A 21,598-nucleotide genomic window follows, 5' to 3' on the forward strand; every position below is an offset into this window, starting at 1 on the left:
GTGGGTCCTGTCTTCGTATAGAGCATTCCCTGTGTGTCTGCGGTGTGTCGGTACGTGTGTGTCGACATGTATGAGGACGTTATTGGTGTGGAGGCGGAGCAATTGCCAAATATGAGGATGTCACCTTCTAGGGGGTCGACACCAGAATGGATGCCTTTATTTGTGGAATTACGGGATAGCGTCAACTCGCTTAAGCAGTCGTTTGCCGACATGAGGCGGCCGGACACTCAATTAGTGCCTGTCCAGGCGCCTCAAACACCGTCAGGGGCTGTAAAACGCCCCTTGCCTCAGTCGGTCGACACAGACCCAGACACAGGCACTGATTCCGGTGGTGAAGGTGACGAATCAACCGTATTTTCCAATAGGGCCACACGTTATATGATTTTGGCAATAAAGGAGATGTTACATTTAGCTGATACTACAGGTACCACTAAACAGGGTATTATGTGGGGTGTGAAAAAACTACCAGTAGTTTTTACCGAATCAGAAGAATTAAATGACGTGTGTGATGAAGCGTGGGGTGCCCCGATAAAAAACTGCTAATTTCAAAGAAGTTATTGGCGTTATACCCTTTCCCGCCAGAGGTTAGGGAGCGCTGGGAAACACCTCCTAGGGTGGACAAAGCGCTAACACGCTCATCAAAACAAGTGGCGTTACCCTCTCCTGAGACGGCCGCACTTAAAGATCCATCAGATAGGAGGATGGAAAATATCCAAAAAGGTATATACACACATGCAGGTGTTATACTACGACCAGCTATTGCGACTGCCTGGATGTGCAGTGCTGGGGTAGTTTGGTCAGAGTCCCTGATCGAAAATATTGATACCCTGGACAGGGACAATATTTTACTGTCGTTAGAACAAATAAAGGATGCATTTCTTTATATGCGTGATGCACAGAGAGATATCTGCACACTGGCATCACGGGTAAGTGCTATGTCCATTTCGGCCAGAAGAGCTTTATGGACACGACAGTGGACAGGCGATGCGTAGAGGAGTTATTTGGGGTCGGTCTATCGGATTTGGTGGCCACGGCTACGGCCGGGAAATCCACTTTTCTACCTCAAGTCACTCCCCAACTGAAAAAGGCACCGACCTTTCAACGCAGCCCTTTCGTTCCTTTAAAAATAAGAGAGCAAAGGGCTATTCATATCTGCCACGAGGCAGAGGACGAGGGAAGAGACAGCAACAGGCAGCTCCTTCCCAGGAACAGAAGCCCTCCCCGGCTTCTACAAAAGCCTCAGCATGACGCTGGGGCTTCGCAAGCGGACTCGGGGGCGGTAGGCGGTCGTCTCAAGAATTACAGCGCGCAGTGGGCTCACTCGCAGGTAAATCCCTGGATCCTGCAGATAATATCTCAGGGGTGCAGGTTGAAATTAGAGACAGAGCCACCTCGCCGTTTCCTGAAGTCTGCTTTACCAACGTCCCCCTCAGAAAGGGAGACGGTTTTGGAAGCCATTCACAAGCTGTATTCTCAGCAGGTGATAGTCAAGGTACCTCTTCTACAACAAGGGAAGGGGTATTATTCCACTCTTTTTGTGGTACCGAAGCCGGATGGCTCGGTAAGGCCTATTCTAAATCTGAAGTCCTTGAACCTGTACATAAAGAAGTCCAAGTTCAAGATGGAGTCACTCAGAGCAGTGATAGCGAACCTGGAAGAAGGGGACTTTATGGTATCCTTGGACATCAAGGATGCGTATCTCCACGTTCCAATTACCCCTCACACCAGGGGTACCTCAGGTTCGTTGTACAAAACTGTCACTATCAGTTTCAGACGCTGCCGTTTGGTTTGTCCACGGCACCTCGGGTCTTTACAAAGGTAATGGCCGAGATAATATTTCTTCTTCGAAGAAAAGGCGTATTAATTATCCCATACTTGGACGATCTCCTAATAAGGGCAAGGTCCAGAGAACAGCTAGAGATGGGTTTAGCACTATCTCAAGAGGTGCTAAAGCAGCACGGATGGATTCTGAATATTCCAAAATCCCAATTAATGCCGACAACTCGTCTGCTGTTCCTGGGGATGATTCTGGACACAGTTCAGAAAAAGGTTTTTCTTCCCGAAGAAAAAGCCAAGGAGTTATCTGACCTGGTCAGGAACCTCCTAAAACCAGGAAAGGTGTCTGTACATCAATGCACAAGAGTCCTGGGAAAAAATGGTAGCTTCTTACGAAGCAATCCCTTTCGGCAGATTCCATGCAAAGGGATCTGTTGGACAAATGGTCAGGGTCGCATCTTCAGATGCACCTGCGGATAACCCTGTCGCCGAGGACAAGGGTATCCCTTCTGTGGTGGTTGCAGGAGGCTCATCTATTGGAGGGCCGCAGATTCGGCATGCAGGATTGGATCCTGGTGACCACGGAGGCCAGCCTGAGAGGCTGGGGAGCAGTCACACAGGGAAGAAATTTCCAGGGAGTGTGGTCGAGCCTGAAAAAGTCTCTTCACATAAGCATTCTGGAACTAAGAGCAATCTACAATGCTCTAAGCCAGGCGGAACCTCTGCTTCAAGGAAGACCGGTGTTGATCCAGTCGGACAACATCACGGCAGTCGCCCATGTAAACAGACAGGGCGGCACAAGAAGCAGGAGGGCAATGGCAGAAGCTGCCAGGATCCTTCGCTGGGCGGAGAATCACGTGATAGCACTGTCAGCAGTATTCATCCCGGGCGTGGACAACTGGGAAGCAGACTTCCTCAGCAGACACGACCTTCACCCGGGAGAGTGGGGACTTCATCCAGAAGTTTTCCACATGCTATTAAACCGTTGGGTAAAACCAATGGTGGACATGATGGCGTCTCGCCTCAACAAAACACTGGACAGGTATTGCGCCAGGTCAAGAGATCCGCAGGCAATAGCTGTGGACGCGCTGGTAACACCTTGGGTGTACCAGTCGGTATATGTGTTTCCTCCTCTGCCTCTCATACCAAAGGTATTGAGGATTATACGGCAAAGAGGAGTAAGACTAGTGGCTCCGGATTGGCCAAGAAGGACTTGGTACCCGGAACTTCAAGAGATGGTCACGGACGATCCGTGGCCTCTACTTCTGAGAAGGGACCTGCTTCAGCAGGGTACTTGTCTTTTTCAAGAATTACCGCGGCTGCGTTTGACGGCATGGCGTTTGAATGCCAGATCCTAAAAGGAAAAGGCATTCCAGAAGAAGTCATTCCTACCTTGATAAAGGCAAGGAAGGAAGTCACCGCGAAGCATTATCGCCGTATTTGGCGAAAATATGTTGCGTGGTGCGAGCAGCGGAGTGCTCCGATGGAGGAATTTCAACTGGGTCGTTTTCCTACATTTCCTGCAATCAGGATTGTCTATGGGTCTCAAATTGGGATCTATTAAGGTTCAAATTTCGGCCCTATCAATATTCTTCCAAAAAGAATTGGCCTCAATCCCTGAGGTCCAGATTTTTATCAAAGGAGTACTGCATATACAGCCTCCTGTGGTGCCTAAGGTGGCACCGTGGGATCTAAATGTAGTTTTAGATTTCCTCAAATCCAATTGGTTTGAACCACTAAAGAATGTGGATTTGAAATATCTCACATGGAAAGTGACTATGTTACTGGCCCTGGCTTCGGCCGGGAGAGTATCTGAACTGGCGGCTTTGTTTTATAAAAGCCCTTATTTAATTTTCCATTCGACATAGGGCAGAGCTGCGGACGCGTCCGCATTTTCTCCCTAAGGTGGTATCAGCGTTTCACCTGAACCAGCCTATTGTAGTGCCTGCGGCTACAGACGACTTGAAGGACTCCAAGTTGTTGGACGTTGTCAGAGCCTTAAAAATATACATTTAAAGGACGGCTGGAGTCAGAAAATCTGACTCGCTGTTTATACTGTATGCACCCAACAAGTTGGGTGCACCTGCTTCTAAGCAGTCGATTGCTCGTTGGATTTGTAACAAAATTCAACTTGTACATTCTGTGGCAGGCCTGCCACAGCCTAAATCTGTTAAGGCCCATTCCGCAAGGAAGGTGGGCTCATCTTGGGCGGCTGCCCGAGGGGTCTCGGCATTACAACTCTGCCGAGCAGCTACGTGGTCAGGGGAGAACACGTTTGTAAATTTTTACAAATTTGATACCCTGGCAAAGGAGGACCTGGAGTTCTCTCATTCGGTGCTGCAGAGTCATCCGCACTCTCCCGCCCGTTTGGGAGCTTTGGTATAATCCCCATGGTCCTTTCAGGAACCCCAGCATCCACTTAGGACGATAGAGAAAATAAGAATTTACTTACCGATAATTCTATTTCTCGGAGTCCGTAGTGGATGCTGGGCGCCCATCCCAAGTGCGGATTATCTGCAATACTTGTACATAGTTATTGTAAACTAATTCGGGTTATTGTTTAGGAAGCCATCTTTCAGAGGCTCCTCTGTTATCATACTGTTAACTGGGTTTAGATCACAAGTTGTACGGTGTGATTGGTGTGGCTGGTATGAGTCTTACCCGGGATTCAAAATCCTCCCTTATTGTGTACGCTCGTCCGGGCACAGTACCTAACTGGAGTCTGGAGGAGGGTCATGGGGGGAGGAGCCAGTACACACCACCTGACCTGTAAAAGCTTTACTTTTGTGCCCTGTCTCCTGCGGAGCCGCTATTCCCCATGGTCCTTTCAGGAACCCCAGCATCCACTACGGACTCCGAGAAATAGAATTATCGGTAAGTAAATTCTTATTATAAGCAGAGCTCCACATTTCATTCTCCTCCGTTTTCTATTGTGCAGTATTGTTACCATGGTGATGGGTATCACTATAGCAAAGCCCCGGCCCCCCGCCCAGCTTGACCAGCCGTGTGACGCGGACGTGAGTTCACTTCCGGTGACGCCAGCGGGACGGCGATGGGAAGCGGCCGACGGGCTCAGCGTGCACCTGGGTGAGTTGAATAAAGGTATGTTTTTTACTGTTGTTCTGTATTGTCCTGACGAAGGAGATTAAAGGTCTCCGAAACGTAGACCAATTATCTTTGCTACTTTGAAGTTTCCTGAGTGCCGTTTTTTCTCCATTACTATATCTCCTATATAATAGCCCAGATCTGTGACTTTGTGATTCATTTGCTAACGCTGGGCGGAGTCACAACACTGGGCGGAGTTAGTCAAATGAGTCACAGATCTGGCCAAATCTATAGGAGACTAGGAGCAGAAGCAGATAGTATGGGCATGGCACAGGCAGGAGTGCACACCTCCCAGCTTTCTGCAGGAGCTTTCTTCAGGCAGAAGGAGGGACACACACTCGGCAAAAAGGGGGCGTGGCTTCACGGGAGGGCCCCCGTTTTCGTCAATGAGGGGGCATGCCCAGTGCTCTGTGAGCTGCTGGCATGCCCCCAGGGGCTGATTATGAGTCCGGGGGGCCCAGGGCACTTGTGACAGGGGAGCCCTATCTCATTGCTGTGCCTGCTGTGGGTTGGGGGCGTGGCCTAATCGCGGGACGCGAGGCCACGCCCCCTTACGCAAATTCCGTGGTTTTTTTTACATGGAATTTTGGCCCCTCAGCTAGGGGTAAATCCAGAGGGGGTGGTTGCTCCCCTCTACACACCCGCACAGGCAGAAGAAAGCAGGGAGACTGCTGCCTCCCTGCAACACCACAGACCTGCCAATACGCAGCAGCGTGTGCTGACAGTAGCACAATGCTGCCGTTGTTGCTGGCAGGACAGGGGGGGTGGGGAGCTTCTGAGCTGGGACAGAGCTACTCGAGCCAGGGGGCCCCCTAAAACTGTGGGGCCAACGGTACGTACCCCCTGCCCCCCCCCCCCCCCCCCTTAGTCCGGCTCTGCTGCTGGAACCCCCCCTTAATCCATACCCCCTGATGCCCCCTCTCCCTCTGTCTCCACTATTCACCGCTGCTCTGCTAAGCAGAACAGCGAGTCCAGGAGCTTTCCAACTGACCCCCCCGTTACCGCGGGACACTGCGACCCGCGGGTGGGACAGCGGGACAGACCCAAAAAAATGGGACTGTCCCGCGAAAATCGGGACATTTGGGAGGTATGGGGTTGTGTGAGGGGGTATGCCGTACAGACAGACGGGCACCGGCTCACTGTGTGCTTGACCCCCCCCCCCCTCTCTGGTGCGGAGGAGCGTCACTTTCTGGCACACTCCACGCTTCTTAGCTGCAGTTTTGTGGGGCACCTGCTGCTGTGCAGGTTCCGTACTGCCTCTGTTATCTCCAGCCCCGGCAACCCCACCGCTAGCTGCAGCGCTGCCACCCACAGTGAGGTGCGCCCAGCTCCTCCACACACTTTAGCCGGCGGGTAACGCTGCAGAAGTTCGAGCTGCTTGCAGGCTCCGACCCCCTCCTCCCTCCAGCCGCAGCATCTCCTGGGGGCTAACCAGTCACTCCCAGTCTCCCCTTACCACAGTGCCCGGCAGCTGCGCGAGGTCTGCGGTGTGTGACTGAGGAGGGGGGGAGGGATGCGGACGGGCAGAGGAAGCAGGACTCCAGCCTAAGAGAGTCAGCCATGCCAAGTCTCCACCAGCAGCAGATCCCAACAGGTTGGAGTGGAACAGCAGCAGCCAGCAGCAGTGACTCCGGTAAGACACATCTGTCTGTCACCACTGTTTTGTCCCTAATACCAATCTCTCCCGTGCCGTGTGTTCTGTCATGTCCCTGGCCTTGCCCTGCCACCCTTATCCTGGCCCTTTCACCCTTATCCTGGCCCTGTCACCCTTATCCTGGCCCTTTCACCCTTATGCTGGCCCTGTCACCCTTATGCTGGCCCTGTCACCCTTATGCTAGCCCTGTTACCCCTATCCTGGCCCTGTTACCCCTGTGCTTGCCCTGTCAACCCTATACTGGCCCTGTCACCCCTGTCCTGTTCCTGCCACCCCTACCCTGGCCTGTCACCCCTATCCTGTCCCTGTCATTTCTGTCCTGGCCCCGTCGCCCCTGTCCTGGCCCCGTCACCCCTTTTCTGACCCTGTCACCCCTGTCCTGGCCCCGTCAACCCTGTTCTGACCCTGTCACCCCTGTCCTGGCCCTGTTACTGCATACCCTCCAACTACCTTTTTGGCAGGTACAGTACCCGCAGCGCCTCCAGACCTCTCCCCAATGCACCACACCTCCGCACCTTCCCCTCCACCACATGCGGCACTCCACCCCTCCCCCACACGCTGTGCCTCCAGACCCCCTACACCACCCGCGGCTCCCACTCCTCCGCCCCTTCACCACCCACAGCACCTCCAGGCCCCCTCCACCATCCACCCCCTTTATATGTCTCCCCCCACACCTGCCCCCCTCCACCCGCAGCATCTGTAGACACCCTCCTCCATCCGCGGTCCCCCCCCCTCCCCCACCCCTCCCCCACCAATGGCACCACCGCACCTGCCCCTCCACCACCAGCAGCACCTCCAAACCTCCTTCCCTATGCGCCGCACCACCCGTACCTGCCCCTCCCCTACCCATGGCGCCTGCGGACCCCTACCCCACCCCGGCACTCCCGCCCCTTCCCATCCCACAGCACCTCCGGAACCCTTCACCCATCCACAACATCCCCACACCTGCCCCTCTCCCACCCATGGCACCCCTGCCCCTCCCCCACCTGCAGTGCCTCCGGATCCCTCCCCAATCTGCATCCCCCACTCCTCTGCCCCTCCCCCACCCGCAGCACCTCCCGACTCTTCCCCATCCGGGCCCCACCCCCACTTTTCCCCCCCCTCCACCTGCAGCATCTACAGACACCATCCGCAGTCCCCCCCGCACCCGCTACATTCTGTACATCGTGCCCTGCAAGCGCTGTTCACGCCGTCGCAAGGGGCTGCGCCTCCTTTACCATCGCACGCCCTTTCATTGTGCAATATTTAACCACTAACAAAGGAATGCAGGTAATACTTTATATAATACAAATATTGAACCCCAGAAAGGCATGCAAGGGTTAAGGGGGCTTAGCCCCTTGCGACGGTGTGAAGAGCGCCCGTAGGGCGCGATGAAGCACCTAGTATATATATATATATATATCAAAGCTTATAGCACGGCACTCCCTGAGTCCTCAGCTGGGGTTGAAGCAAGATGAAATGGCCGGTGCCTTCCAGTGGTTACAGCAGACGCTGTGTCCAATAATAAATCCGGAATAACGGCGGCACTCACGGCATAAAATAAAGAGGCAGACGCAAGTCTGATATCAACGTTTCAATGTTTAGTAAAACATTTTCGTCAGGATAAACAAATATAACAGTGTCACTCACCTAAATACCCCCGTCTGGTGATCTTATGCCGTGAGTGCCGCCGTTATTCCGGATTTATATATATATATATATATATATATATACACTGCTCAAAAAAATACAATGTAACTCCAAGTCAATCACACTTCTGTGAAATCAAACTGACCACTTAGGAAGCAACACTGATTGACAATCAATTTCACATGCTGTTGTGCAAATGGAATAGACAACAGGTGGAAAATATAGGCAATTAGCAAGACACCCCCAATAAAGGAGTTGTTCTACAGGTGGTGACCACAGACAACTTCTCAGCTCCTATGCTTTCTGGCTGATGTTTTGGGCACTTTTGAAAGCTGGCGGTGCTTTCACTCTAGTGGAAGCATGAGACGGAGTCTACAACCCACACAAGTGGCTCAGGTAGTGCAGCTCATCCAGGATGGCTCATCAATGCGAGCTGTGGCAAGAAGGTTTGCTGTGTCTGTCAGCATAGTGTCCAGAGCATGGAGGCACTACCAGGAGACAGGCCAGTACATCAGGAGAAGTGAAGGAGGCCGTAGGAGGGCAACAACCCAGCAGCAGGACCGCTACCTCCGCCTTTGTGCAAGGAGGAACAGGAGGAGCACTGCCAGAGCCCTGCAAAATGACCTCCAGCAAGCCACAAATGTGCATGTGTCTACTCAAAAGATCAGAAACAGACTCCATGAGGGTGGTATGAGGGCCCGACGTCCACAGGTGGGGGTTGTGCTTACAGCCCAACACCGTGCAGGACGTTTGGCATTTGCCAGAGAACACCAAGATTGGAAAATTCGCCACTGGCGCCCTGTGCTCTTCACAGATGAAAGCAGGTTCTCACTGAGCACATGTGACAGACGTGACAGAGTCTGGAGATGCCAAGGAGAACGTTCTGCTGCCTGCAACATCCTCCAGCATGACCGGTTTGGCAGTGGGTCAGTAATGGTGTGGGGTGGCATTTCTTTGGGAAGCCGCACAGCCCTCCATGTGCTCGCCAGAGGTAGCCTGACTGCCATTAGGTACCGAGATGAGATCCTCAGACCCCTTGTGAGACCATATGCTGGTGCGGTTGGCCCTGGGTTCCTCCTAATGCAAGACAATGCTAGAACTCATGTGGCTGGAGTTTGTCAGCAGTTCCTGCAAGATGAAGGCATTGATGCTATGGACTGGCCAGCCCGTTCCCCAGACCTGAATCCAATTGAGCACATCTGGGACATCATGTCTCGCTCCATCCACCAACGTAGCATTGCACCACAGACTGTCCAGGAGTTGGCGGATGCTTTAGTCCAGGTCTGGGAGGAGATCCCTCAGGAGACCATCCGCCACCTCATCAGGAGCATGCCCAGACGTTGTAGGGAGGTCATACAGGCACATGGAGGACACACACACTACTGAGCCTCATTTCGACTTGTTTTAAGGAAATTATATCAAAGTTGGATCAGCCTGTAGTGTGGTTTTCCACTTTATTTTTGAGTGTGACTCCAAATCCAGACCTCCACGGGTTAATAAATTTTATTTCCATTGATAATTTTTGTGTGATTTTGTTGTCAGCACATTCAACTATGTAAAGAACAATGTATTTAATAAGAATATTTCATTCATTCAGATCTAGGATGTGTTATTTTAGTGTTCCCTTTATTTTTTTGAGAAGTGTATATATATATATCCTGAAGAAGGGGAACTGGTCCCCGAAACGTTGACTGCACTTTCTTTGAATACACGTTTGTTGTACAGTCTCCGAGTGCCGCCTCGTTCTTTGTTGCTGTATATATATATATATATATATATATATAATCACCAACTGTTCTGGGACTAATATCCTACAGCAATAGGTTATATTGTCAGTGCCTGGTACCATTTGTGTTTATGTCCCAAATCCCAAATGCAGTCCTGGACCTTCTCACATATTTCCAGTGCAGTTATTATTAATTCTTGTTTAGATTTCATCTTATTCCTGCAATATACTTATTGTATGAAATAAGTCATTATCTTTCCTCTATACAGCTGTGTTGCTAGTTTTTGGCAAAAGTGCACACACAGGGGAATTCCTTCATAGTGACGTGACACACTGTCATTATACTGTAGAGCACACTCTTTCCTGAAATTCTCAGCGTTTAGAAATGTGATGATGGTTAGGAATCATGATGATTTAGACACAGATATTAGGGATGCTGCTTTGGAAGTTTGTAATGTACAACAGGATAAGGAGGATAATGGTGAATCTGGCAATACTGAGGACTAGCTGTTCTGCCCATTCTTTGCAAGGGAGTTTCTGCTTTTCACGGTTGTAAATATAAAGGAGTGTTAAAAATGTGGTAACTCTATAGAGCTGTAAATTTGAGAGGTCTTAATGTAAGTAAATATTAATTCATGGTTCTTGACATTACCCGAGGAGTACCCGTTACAGATACAGTAAAAAGTGACAGGACCATTTTAGTAGTTTATTAAATTCTATACATTGGGGGGCATGGCTTGGCAGAAAAACAGGACGGATGCAACTCCCAGGTGCTCCTGCCTAAGCTCCTATATAGTGGGCTTTCTCATGCTCCCTGAGATCCCTGAACGCTTATACAGAGCCCACCTGTGTGCCCTGAGGTGTTGAGTCAGCGCTGTGGAGCTGTGGATCGGGATCTCCCATGCCTGCAGGTTGTGGCCCACTCCCTTATATTGAGCCGGGACCTGGAGTGAGCTTTCCGGCTGGAGCTGTGACGCGGCGGAGGTCCGGACAGAACCCTCTCTCCTCTGCCCGCAGCGGTTTCCACCTGGAGTCCTGGTGTGTGTATGCGGCTCCCGCTGCAGTGGGGGTCGGGCGGCACTGCCTAAAAGTCCGTACAGAGCACAGAGCTGCTGGCTGTCTCTCTGTCCTCCCGTGGTGGCCATCTTGGAGGGCTGCAGAGGTGAGACTCTGGCTCTCTGATAAGCTGCCTGAGTTTAAAGTTGCTCTTCTCTACCACCAATGCAATTTCATGTAACTCCCTTCTCCCTGCACTCCTCTCCCTGCTATAACTACCCCAACTGCCGTACCATAAGGCTCAGCAGCTAACCCCCCCCTTTTTTTGTTATATATACTCCCTACACCTGCTCATTTTGACGGAGCAAGACGTGGGAGCCTGTGGCGTGGATTGCCTTTCTGCCCCCCCTCCTCCGGAGCTGACCACTGGTGGCCATCCTGGACGTGTTGGTAGGGTAACAGCTGCTGGCCTCTCTGCCTGTTAACCTCTGCACCCACACCCCTGCCACGGCTGGAAGTGTTCCAGTGCACCCTGCCTCCACAGCAGCCTCTACTGCCCCTCCTTCTCCCACTGTGGGCCTAGATAAGAGGACCCCAGCCCTAGATAGCAGTGGCCATCTTGGATGCAGGCGACAAGCAGCTACAACACCAGCAACCTTTGATTTGATTCTCCCCTACTGCGTCTTTACTAGGTGGCACCTTTAGCCATGTTATTATAGTGCAGTTTCACGTTGGCTCCATTACAATACTACCTCAGTCACCAGAGCTCCCCCCTGTGTTTGCCTGGAAGCACCTCATGTGTTTTTTTCTATATATTTGCCTTGGGCTCCACTAAGTAGTTCTCTCCACTGCTCTCATCTTCTATGAACCCTTCAGAGTGTCCACAGCCGCTTGGAGCGACATTGTGAGGACCTCTAGTCATGCTGCCCATAGCTGCTTGATGGCCTGTTGAGGGCAACCCACTGGGAGTCAGAGGGCCTAATTCAGATCTGTTCGCTCGCTAGCTATTTTTTGCAGCGCTGCAAACAGATAGACGCCGCCTATAGGGGAGTGTATTTTAGCTTTGAAAGTGTGCGAACGCGTGTGCAACCGCCCTGTACAAAAACAGCTTGTGCAGTTTCTGAGTAGCTCTGACCTTACTCAGCCACTGCGATCACTTCAGCCTGGTAGAGCCTGGAATTGACGTCAGACACCCGCCCTGCAAACGCTTTGGCATGCCTACGTTTTTCCAACAACTCCTAGAAAACGGTCAGTTGCCACCCACAAATGCCTTCTTCCTGTCAGTCTCCTTGCGAACGGCTGTGCGAATGGTTTCTTCGCTAGAACCAGTGCACAACAACGATCCGCTTTGTAACCGTACGGCGCGAATGCGCATTGCAATGCATATGCATGCGCAGTAGTTACCTGATCGCTGCGCAGCGCAAAACGCTAGTGAGTTAACAGATCTGAATTAGGCCCAATGTCCGAGGGCTTTTATTGATGTAACTAACACTTACCTTACTGCTATCCTCCCTGACCTTTATTTTTTTTTCTGATTCTTTCTGACTTCACTATGCCCAGGAACAAGAAGTCCTCCCAGAAAAGTAATATGCCTCTTCCAAAGGAGACCATGTCCAAGATGCATTTAAGGCCCTTTTTACAACCCACCCCGTCTAGACCTCTAGATGATGTCTCCGCTTCGAGCTGCCCCTCCTCCCCTGATACGCTATCACCTTCTCCGGTCACCGACATACCCCGAGTTTCCTCTAGGGGCGACAAGGATCTGCAAGATATTCTGTAATTTATGAATACTCTCCCCACTAAATAAGACCTTCAGAATACTATTTGCAGGGAACTCACTACTGTACGACAAGATATATCTCAGCTTAATGATCGTGCCTCCACGTTGGAGGAATTCCAAGACTCCTCTGACACGTTCATGAGATCGATACAGGATGTCATTTCGGCTCAGTCAGCGGAGATATGCTCATTACACCTGCATTTGTTGGACCTTGATAACAAGGAGAGGCAGAATAATATTCGTATCAGAGGTCTCCCTGAAGAGGTCCCACCCTTGGGCTTAGTGGATGTCCTTACAAAGATTTTCAATGAAATCCTAGGCAAGGATCCCGGCTCTGCCATTACATTCAACAGAGCTCATCGAGCACTTCGGCCGAGAGGACTTTCCACTGATCGCCCATGTGATGTCATATGCCGCTTACACTACTTCACCCAAAATGTGACATTGTGCGCAAAGTGAGACAACTAGACGGCATGGACTACAATGGCACAATGATGCACATTTACCAAGATTTATTGTGGCATACTTTCCAGCAAAGGAAGGCTCTTAAACCAGTTACTGATGAGCTTCAAAAACGACAATTGAAGTATAGGTGGGGCATCCCTTTCAGTCTCCAAGTTCTCCTATCTGGGAAGATGCATACTTTGAATTCTCCGTCTGATATAGCCTCGTTCTGTTCTGGACTTGGTCTCCCGATGATCGACGTACCCAACTGGGAATACAATATGCCTCACTTATGGCTTCCGAGACGTACCAGGAAGTCCTTCTCATGGCAGATGATTCGCAATTCGAAGAACACTCTGGGTGTGTCCATAGCTCACCAGGACTTGGACGTTACCTGAATGACTGTACTTATTCCTTGGAAGCTTTCTCCTGCTTTTCTGTCCCTGGGTGTTTCCGTTTCCAATGATTTCGACGGTTGGTGAGATCAATGACGAAATTGACTGTGTTGCTCTCGTATTGTTTGCTGTTCTTGCCTCCCACTTGAACTTTTTTGTTATAGACGGTTGGATTTTTTTTCTATTTTTGACCATAGTTAATAGACAAGTGTCATAACACTTGATATGTTCCTAATGCATTATGAATATTTATATGCATGCTTTACTTCATGTGTTGTTTATTTGATTTCTACTATGCCCTCATTATTGACTCCCATGCCCCATACCGTCCTCTGGCAGTCATGCCTTCTGGGGTCCTGGTCCACAAGTTAACCAGTTCCCCCACAGTGAGTTTTGTATTATTGTTATTGTTTGTTTTCCTATTCTTCAATCTCCCTTCCTTTCCTTTTCCATTCCTACCTGTTGCTCTATTTTTCTTCCTCTTTGACTCTTTAGGAGCCACGATAAATGTTCTTCTTTTATTGCCCCCATGACAGTACAAGGTACACTTAAAATCTCCTCGATTAATGCTAGAGGTCTCAGTGTGCCTGAAAAGAGATCCACCCTGCTTTGGTCCCTTTGGGTGGTTAGGGTTGATATAGCTCTCTTACTGGAGACACACTTTAAAATATCTGCACGTACTCCATCGCTTACTAACCGAAAATTCCCCTTGGCGTACTACTGCGATAACCCAGACAATAAATCTAAAGGGGTAGCGATATTGTTCTCTAGAAACCTGCCAGTTTCTGATGTTGCTATACATAAATTGGTCCCGGGTAAGCTACTCCTGGTGAATTGTAATATCTTTACACAACCCTTAACTCTTGTTGTGATCTATGCACCCAGTTGTAATCAGCCCTTGTTTTTTCAGTCTTACCTCACACGAATGGACTCGCTTCCTACAGGCACAGTAGTTGTAGTGGGCGATCTGAATTGGATCATTGACCCCTGTTCAGACCCCTCCTCCCATGCACCCACATTTTCTAAACCTCAACACCGCCGGATTAAGTGACTTTTTCAAGAATTCCAACTGGCGGATTCCTGGAGAATTCTTAACCCGACTGGTCGTGATTACTCGTTTTACTCTGCTCCTCACCAGATGTATTTACGCATTGATTATTTGTTCTTAAGCCATAGACACCTACCCCTACTATTAGATGCTTCAATTGGCTCTATTACATGGTCCGATCATGCACCGATATCTTTGACTTTGTCGGTTCCGCGTGACTCCTCTGGGCAATGGATTTGGCGCTTGAATAAATCCTTACTACAAGATGACTACTGTAAGGGGGAAATTGATAAAGCCCTATCTGATTATTTTGATTTTAATGATACTGCAGATGTTTCCAAAATTACTGTTTGGGAGGCTTCTAAATGCTCCCTGAGAGGTAAGCTTATCCAATTGGGCTCCTATATGAAGAATCAGAAATCAGCTCGCATCGCTAACTTGCTACAAAAAATTAATTCCTTAGAACTATCACACAAAAGTGTCTGAGGTGGTTTATGCGGAATTGGTCGAAGCAAGGGCACAATTGCGGAAAACCCTCAGTGACAGTGTTCAGCTTTCCATTAGAAAGTGTAATACCAAATATTATCAGTTGGGGTAATAAGCCAGGTCATCTCCTGGCCGAGGCATTACACACCCAGCGGGCGTTCTCTTTATTAGTCGTATGAAAGATGAAAAAAACGTTCCTTGCACCACAAAACACCTGATATTGCATCCTGTTTCAGAAACTATTACTCTACTTTGTATAATATCCCTAATTGCTCTCCTGGTACTTCTCCGCTTCCTGATAACTCCCCATCTAAAACCTATTTGAGGAATGTTGACTTTCCCACCCTCCCACTCACTGATAGAGAGGCCTTGGAAAAACCTTTCTCCTTAATGGAAGTACAACAGGCCTTAGCATCCACCCCTTCAGGGAAAAGTGCCGGGACCAGACGGCTTTACTGCTGTATATTATAAGACATTTAAAACTGTACTGATCCCCAGACTTCTTCAAGCTTTCAACTCAGTCTCTGCAGACACCCACTTCTCCGGAAAATCCCTGGAGGCCCACATATGGTGATTCCCAAACACGGGAAAGACCCCTTGATGTGTTCCAGCTACAGACCTGCCTCACTACTGAATATGAATGTCAAATAATTTGGGAAACTAGTGGCTAACAGATTAAAATTATTTCTCCCGTTTTTGATTCATAATGACCAAGTAAGCTTTGTCCCTGGGCGAGAGGCTAAGGACAATACAACCAAGGTATTGAATCTGATTAATTTGGCCTCCCAGGGCCAAACGCCAGCTATGTTAATTTCCACAGATGCTGAAAAGGCTTTCGATAGGGATAATTGGAGTTTTATGAGGTCTGTGATGGAACACATCGGACTGGGTCCGCAAGCACTTAATTGGATCTTAGCACTCTATAACAGGCCCTCTGCGCGGGTTTGTGTCAACAGTCTACTCTCTGATCCTTTCCTTATTCACAATGGGACCAGACAGGGGTGCCCCTTGTCCCCTTGATTTTTGTCCTTTGTGTTGAAGCTCTTACTAGGGCTATTAGAGCGAACAATCAAATTCTTGGTTTAATGGTGGGCAACGTGGAATACAAACTCTCTATGTTTGCTGAAGATCTTTTAGCTATAATCTCTCAGTCCACATCCTCCCTATACCAATTAGGGCCTGAATTAGATGTCTTTGGTCGCCTCTCAAATTTTAAAGTAAATATGTCCAAGTCTTGTGCCCTGAATATTTTAGCCTCGCCCACCACGGTGGCCACCTTGATAAATATCTTCCCTTTTATGTGGAAGACCTCACATATAACTTACCTGGGGGTTCAACTACCTCGTGATTTATCCCAACTATTTTCCCTGCACTTCCTACCCCTTGTTAAAACCCTGAGGATTGACCTGAGTAGCTGGCACCTGAAACGACTTCCCTGGTTTGGGAGTGTGAATATAATTAAAATGAATACTTTACCTAAACTTCTGTATATTCTCTAGACATTGCCTGTTCTTGTTCCAGATTCCTGGCTTCGGTTCCTACAACTCCTGACCGCGGCTTAAAAGAACCATACTGATTTGGCCTGTACGATGTAGAGGTCTTCAACTACTTGACATAAAACTTTATTATCATGCAATTTTTCTGAATGGGATCTTGGACTGGACCAGATGTCGGGAGAAGAAGTAGTGGGTGGCTTTGGAGGGTATATGCATGCAGCAATAACCCAAAATTTTTCCCTGGCTCCCTACTTTGCCTAAACCACCCCTTTCCCATCCGACCATTTCTCCCACTCTTTCCATTTAGAAGGTCATACGTCGACAGCCTCATATCTCCTCTGACTTTGGTCCCCTAACTTCCTTCTTGGCAAATGTAGAATTTCTACCAGGTTTTATATTATCACATTTTTCAGGGCGGGCATTGGAGGGTCTCTTTAGGGTTGGACAGATGACGACTTCCTCCAGTGTGAAACTTTTCACTGAGATTCAGGCAAAATGGGTAATACCTCAGAAAGATTTTTGGAAATATTTATAAATTAGGCATTATTTAACTTCAAGTGGCAGAATCCCCCTGGCGTCCCGAGAACTCTCAGCATTTAAAAGACTGGGTGTTGGCTCTTGTGACCCCAGACATACTGTGTCTACCCTGTATAAACTTTTACAAAACACTGATTCCCTATCTCTCCCTCCCTCAACTTTTGCCTGGGAGAGGGACTTGGGGCTATTGCTATCCAACAAAGAATGAGAACTTATTTTCCTTAAAGCTTACAGGAGCTCGGTATGTGTCCAGGTGAGAGAGACACAATACAACAATACAAGGTCTTAATGCGGTGGTATAGACACCCCTCCCTTCTGCATGCTATATACCCTTCAGTGTCCGCTAACTGCTGGAGGTGTCGGACCATGACGGGGACCTTACTACTATATGGTGGGATTGCCTGCTAATTTGCACTTTTTGGGAGGATTTTATAGTGCTCTCTTCAGAGATTATCGATATAGCGATTCATACTACTCCTGCTTTCTGGCTACTAAATTATTCCTCTACTACTCTGTCTAACTACAAACACTCGCTACTCCGCCATCTGTGCAACGCTGCCCGTGCATTGATACCTATTTTATGGAGAGCCTCTCTCCCACCCACTCGGAACACCTGGTTTATCAGGTTAGACTACTTCCAGACTATGCAAGAAATTCTTCTGACTCCTGTGGATAAACTGTCTGAGTTCCTGTCGATCTTGTCCCCCTGGATAGAATATAAGGCTTCAAGAGCATATAAATTATAGATTATATATAGATTATATTGCTAAACTGAACGGCTAATATTTACCTTTATGTATTAGGAGGTTTATGGGATTTACCCCGAAGGCAGCTCCCAAAGTACTCTACTTTACTCTTTCTCTTTTCATCTCCTAACTTTTCATCTTTACTTTTCATCTTTTAATGACCCTCGTCCCTTCCCCCTCCTTGTTCTTAATATTCAATTTGTTTGGAATATTTTCTATTTCCTGTGAAACTGCGACTTTATATGATTAACTATACTTTAGCTTGTCCATAATGTGAACGTTTTGATATACTTATTGTTTTTTGGCTGTGTTCTCTCTCGCTATGTTGAGGGTCTGTATTTTTTTGTGCTATTAAGCTGTTATTCCATATTGCTTTGTATATGCAAATATTTCAATATAAACTGATTATACAAAAAAAAAATCTATACACTGGAGGTGCAATCCAAATTTTGATCCGATTGTGCGTTTGGGAGTTATCATTCACACAACGCAAGCCACGCATCGGTAATGATGTCGTTATGTCAGCACCCTTTTCATCCCCTTAGGGGAGGTTTATTAAAATTCTATTTACGTAGATTTCCTATTTCCCACCTGCCGAATACCTATGTTAAATTTCATCTTCCTAACATATCGGGAAGTAAGAGAATTAAGGTGCATACACACAGTGAGATATTGACTATCTCTGATTTTGATTATGCGATTTCCCCTGAACTCCCTGGAACCCTGAACCACCAATATTGACTATCTTTACTTGAGATTTTGACTATGTGAGATCTTGACTATACTATGTACTAGATTATACACAATATAGTCAAGATTGACTTGCCTGCAAAGTCTAACTTTTCTTGCGATACCGACACTACAGAAGCGCGCATCGGTATCACAAGCTGTGTACAGACGGTGCGATTTGTAACTTTCCTTACGATTTTGACTATATAAAAAAGTAGAAAGAAGAGATGCCTCGTGGCGCAAGATAAGGTACATGTAGTGAAAAAACCCTCAAAATAAAATACAAAATATTTCCTGTAGACTGGAATCCTCAATGATTCCTTAATGTGCAAGTACTTTCCTACAAAAGTTCCACTCCAGTGGGTGTACCTCAAACAGAAGAGAAAAAAGGCTTAGTGCAACACCATTTAGGGGTATATTCAATTGAAATCGAAAGCTGCCGTCTGTCGGAAAGAAGGCAGTTTCGACTTTTTTAGGTCGGAAGGGGTTCTGACCTATTTAATATACAACAAAATTACCTGACAAGTTGGGGAATTTGACTTGTCGGAAAGCACGTGGATCGGTGGAATAGCTGCCGATCGGAATGCTTCTGTCGGAAACGGGGCCAAATCCGACCATCTCAATCCGACTTTAAAAAAAGTTGGATTGAGATGAGGGACATTGAGGAAACTGAGAGGAGGAGAGGATGAGATGGGGTGGGGGGGGGAGAGCCGCGGGGAGATGGGGGAGAGCAGCGGCTACAGCACAGCATATGCAGGAGCATGTGTCACAGCCGCCACTCACGGCAGTGTCCACCCGGCTCCAGCAAGCGAGGTCCCGCTTGCTGAGGCAGGGTGGATGCTGCGGTGAGGTCTGGCGGCGGTGCCCCATCCTCCGGGTAAACTGCTGTAGCCGCTTTTCTCCCCCGTCTCCCTGCTGCTCACCGCCATCTCCCTGCTGCTCTCCCTCAGCACCCTCATCTCAATCCAACTTTTTTTTAAGTCGGATTGAGATGTCAGGAACGGGCAAATCCTGTCGGATTTGGCCACATTGAATAGGTTCTGTCGGATCCATTCCAACAAATTCATGTCAGATTGGATCCGGTTTGAATTGAATATACCCCTTAAGATCTGGATTTGGAATTCTCTGGTAAAATATCCCACTCACATTTGGTAAGTATAAAACTTGCTCATCATCCTCCAATATGAATGGTGAATCTTAAAATATCTTCCTCCACTCAGGCATATGAAAAGGAGAGAGACTATAGTGCAACATCGTTTAAAAACAAATTCAGTTTTAATAACAAATGTTACACTCACATTTGATATAAATCACAATCACATATAAAAACCTCCATAGGGGTAACAGCTCTCACAGAGATGAAGGCCGGAATCGGTAAGTCCATAAAGCGCAATGGTCCATATCTTTGTACTTAGATGTCCAGTTCTAAATCTATATAGTCAAAATCGTTACATTGCACCGTGTGTATGTACCTGTAGAGATGAGTCTGTCAGTAAGTGAGGGCTTTCACATTTTTGTAGTTTATTAAATTCTACACACTGGAGGTGCAACCCAAATTTGATTGTCCATTTGGGCGTTCACGCAACGCAAGCCATGCATCGGTAATGATGTAATTATGTCAACCCTCTGTTCATCTCCTTAGGGGAGGTTTATTAAAATTTTAATTACATAGTTTTCCTATTTCCTCTGTGCAATGCTTTTGCACCCTTGCGGGGGAATAGGGCTTGACATGCGGGGTGGACTAGCCCTGTGCTGGGCGTCCCCCCGCATGTCAGAGAAACTGATCGTAGATGTGCTAAATTTAGCACATCTACAATCAGATCTGAATTAGGCCCTCTGGGGGTCATTCTGAGTTGATCGCTCGCTAGTAGTTTTTAGCAGCCGTGCAAACGCTATGCCGCCACCCACTGGGAGTGTATTTTAGCTTAGCAGAAGTGCAAACGTTTTTATCGCAGAGTGCCTGCAAAATATTTTTGTGTAGTTTCAGAGTAGCTCAAAACCTACTCAGCGCTTGCGATCACTTCAGAATATTCAGTTCCGGATTTGACGTCACACACCTGCCCAGCGTTCGCTCAGCCACACCTGCATTTTCCCTGGCACGCCTGCATTTTTCCAAACACTCCCTGAAAACGGTAAGTTGCCACCCAGAAATGCCCACTTCATGTCAATCACTCTGCGGCAACCAGTGCGACTGAAATGCATCGCTAGACCCTGTGCAAAACTGCATCATCTGTTGTGCCTCTACATCGTGCGTGCGCACTGCGCTTCATATGCATGCGCAGATCTGCCATTTTTTAGCCTGATCGCTGCATTGTGAACAAATGCAGCTAGCGATCAACTCGGAATGACACCCTCAGTTCCTTCATATATACAAAGGGGGTTATTCAGAGATGAATGCAGATGTCTACATATGCTGCCAGATCTGCATTTATCTCTGCACATGCTGGGTGCTGCCCAGCACAGGGCAAGGCCGCCCAGAATGTGTGAGGCCCTCTCCCGATGCGTCCACAATCTAATTGCAGATACATCGGGACTAAAGTTGACTCCTGGTGGTGCAGCCTTGCTGCACTGTTGGGAGGTCAGCGGCCATTTTTTAATCAGAGCGGCTGTGTGTGACGTCACGCAGCCACCTCGAAAACAGTCCCAGCATTCCCCCGTTCACCCTGCTCTAACCCCCCAATGCTGCATTGCCATCCCGAAAATGCCTGCTGCTGTCAATCACATTGCGGTCGCATCTATCGGGGCTGCGGCTGCAATGTGTGTGTCAGCGCAGCCACTTTACGGTCGATGTCTGAATGACCCTCAGTGTCATCATTTCTATTTTATTCCAAACACCTTTATTACTTGATTAGTACAGGGAGTGCCTCCATCTGAGTTGATGATGTAATGTGGACTGCAGGGTGGTGCAATGGATATCTTGCAGCACTGTATCTTGAGTTCAATGCCCATCAAGGCCTTATCTGTGTTGAGTTTGTATGTTATCCCACCGGGTACTCCAGTGTTGTCCCTGAGCACTCCGAGCAGCCATACCTATGCCCCTCGTTCATTCCC

The 21,598-nt window shown here is 48.4% G+C and overlaps 1 long non-coding RNA gene across 2 annotated transcripts in view; it reads left to right on the forward strand.

Annotated features, from left to right (window-relative positions):
- Positions 1-4,719: 4,719 nt before the first annotated feature.
- LOC134965518 (uncharacterized) overlaps positions 4,720-21,598 on the forward strand; it is a 57,121-nt gene continuing 40,242 nt past the window's right edge. The window contains exon 1 of one of the 2 annotated variants that reach the window (XR_010188417.1): positions 4,720-4,878. This is a non-coding gene — a long non-coding RNA (uncharacterized LOC134965518). The remainder of the gene's footprint in view (positions 4,879-21,598) is intronic. The other variant, XR_010188418.1, reaches the window with a different exon arrangement.

This window comes from Pseudophryne corroboree, chromosome 10, assembly GCF_028390025.1.
Source record: "Pseudophryne corroboree isolate aPseCor3 chromosome 10, aPseCor3.hap2, whole genome shotgun sequence".
NCBI lineage: Eukaryota > Metazoa > Chordata > Amphibia > Anura > Myobatrachidae > Pseudophryne > Pseudophryne corroboree.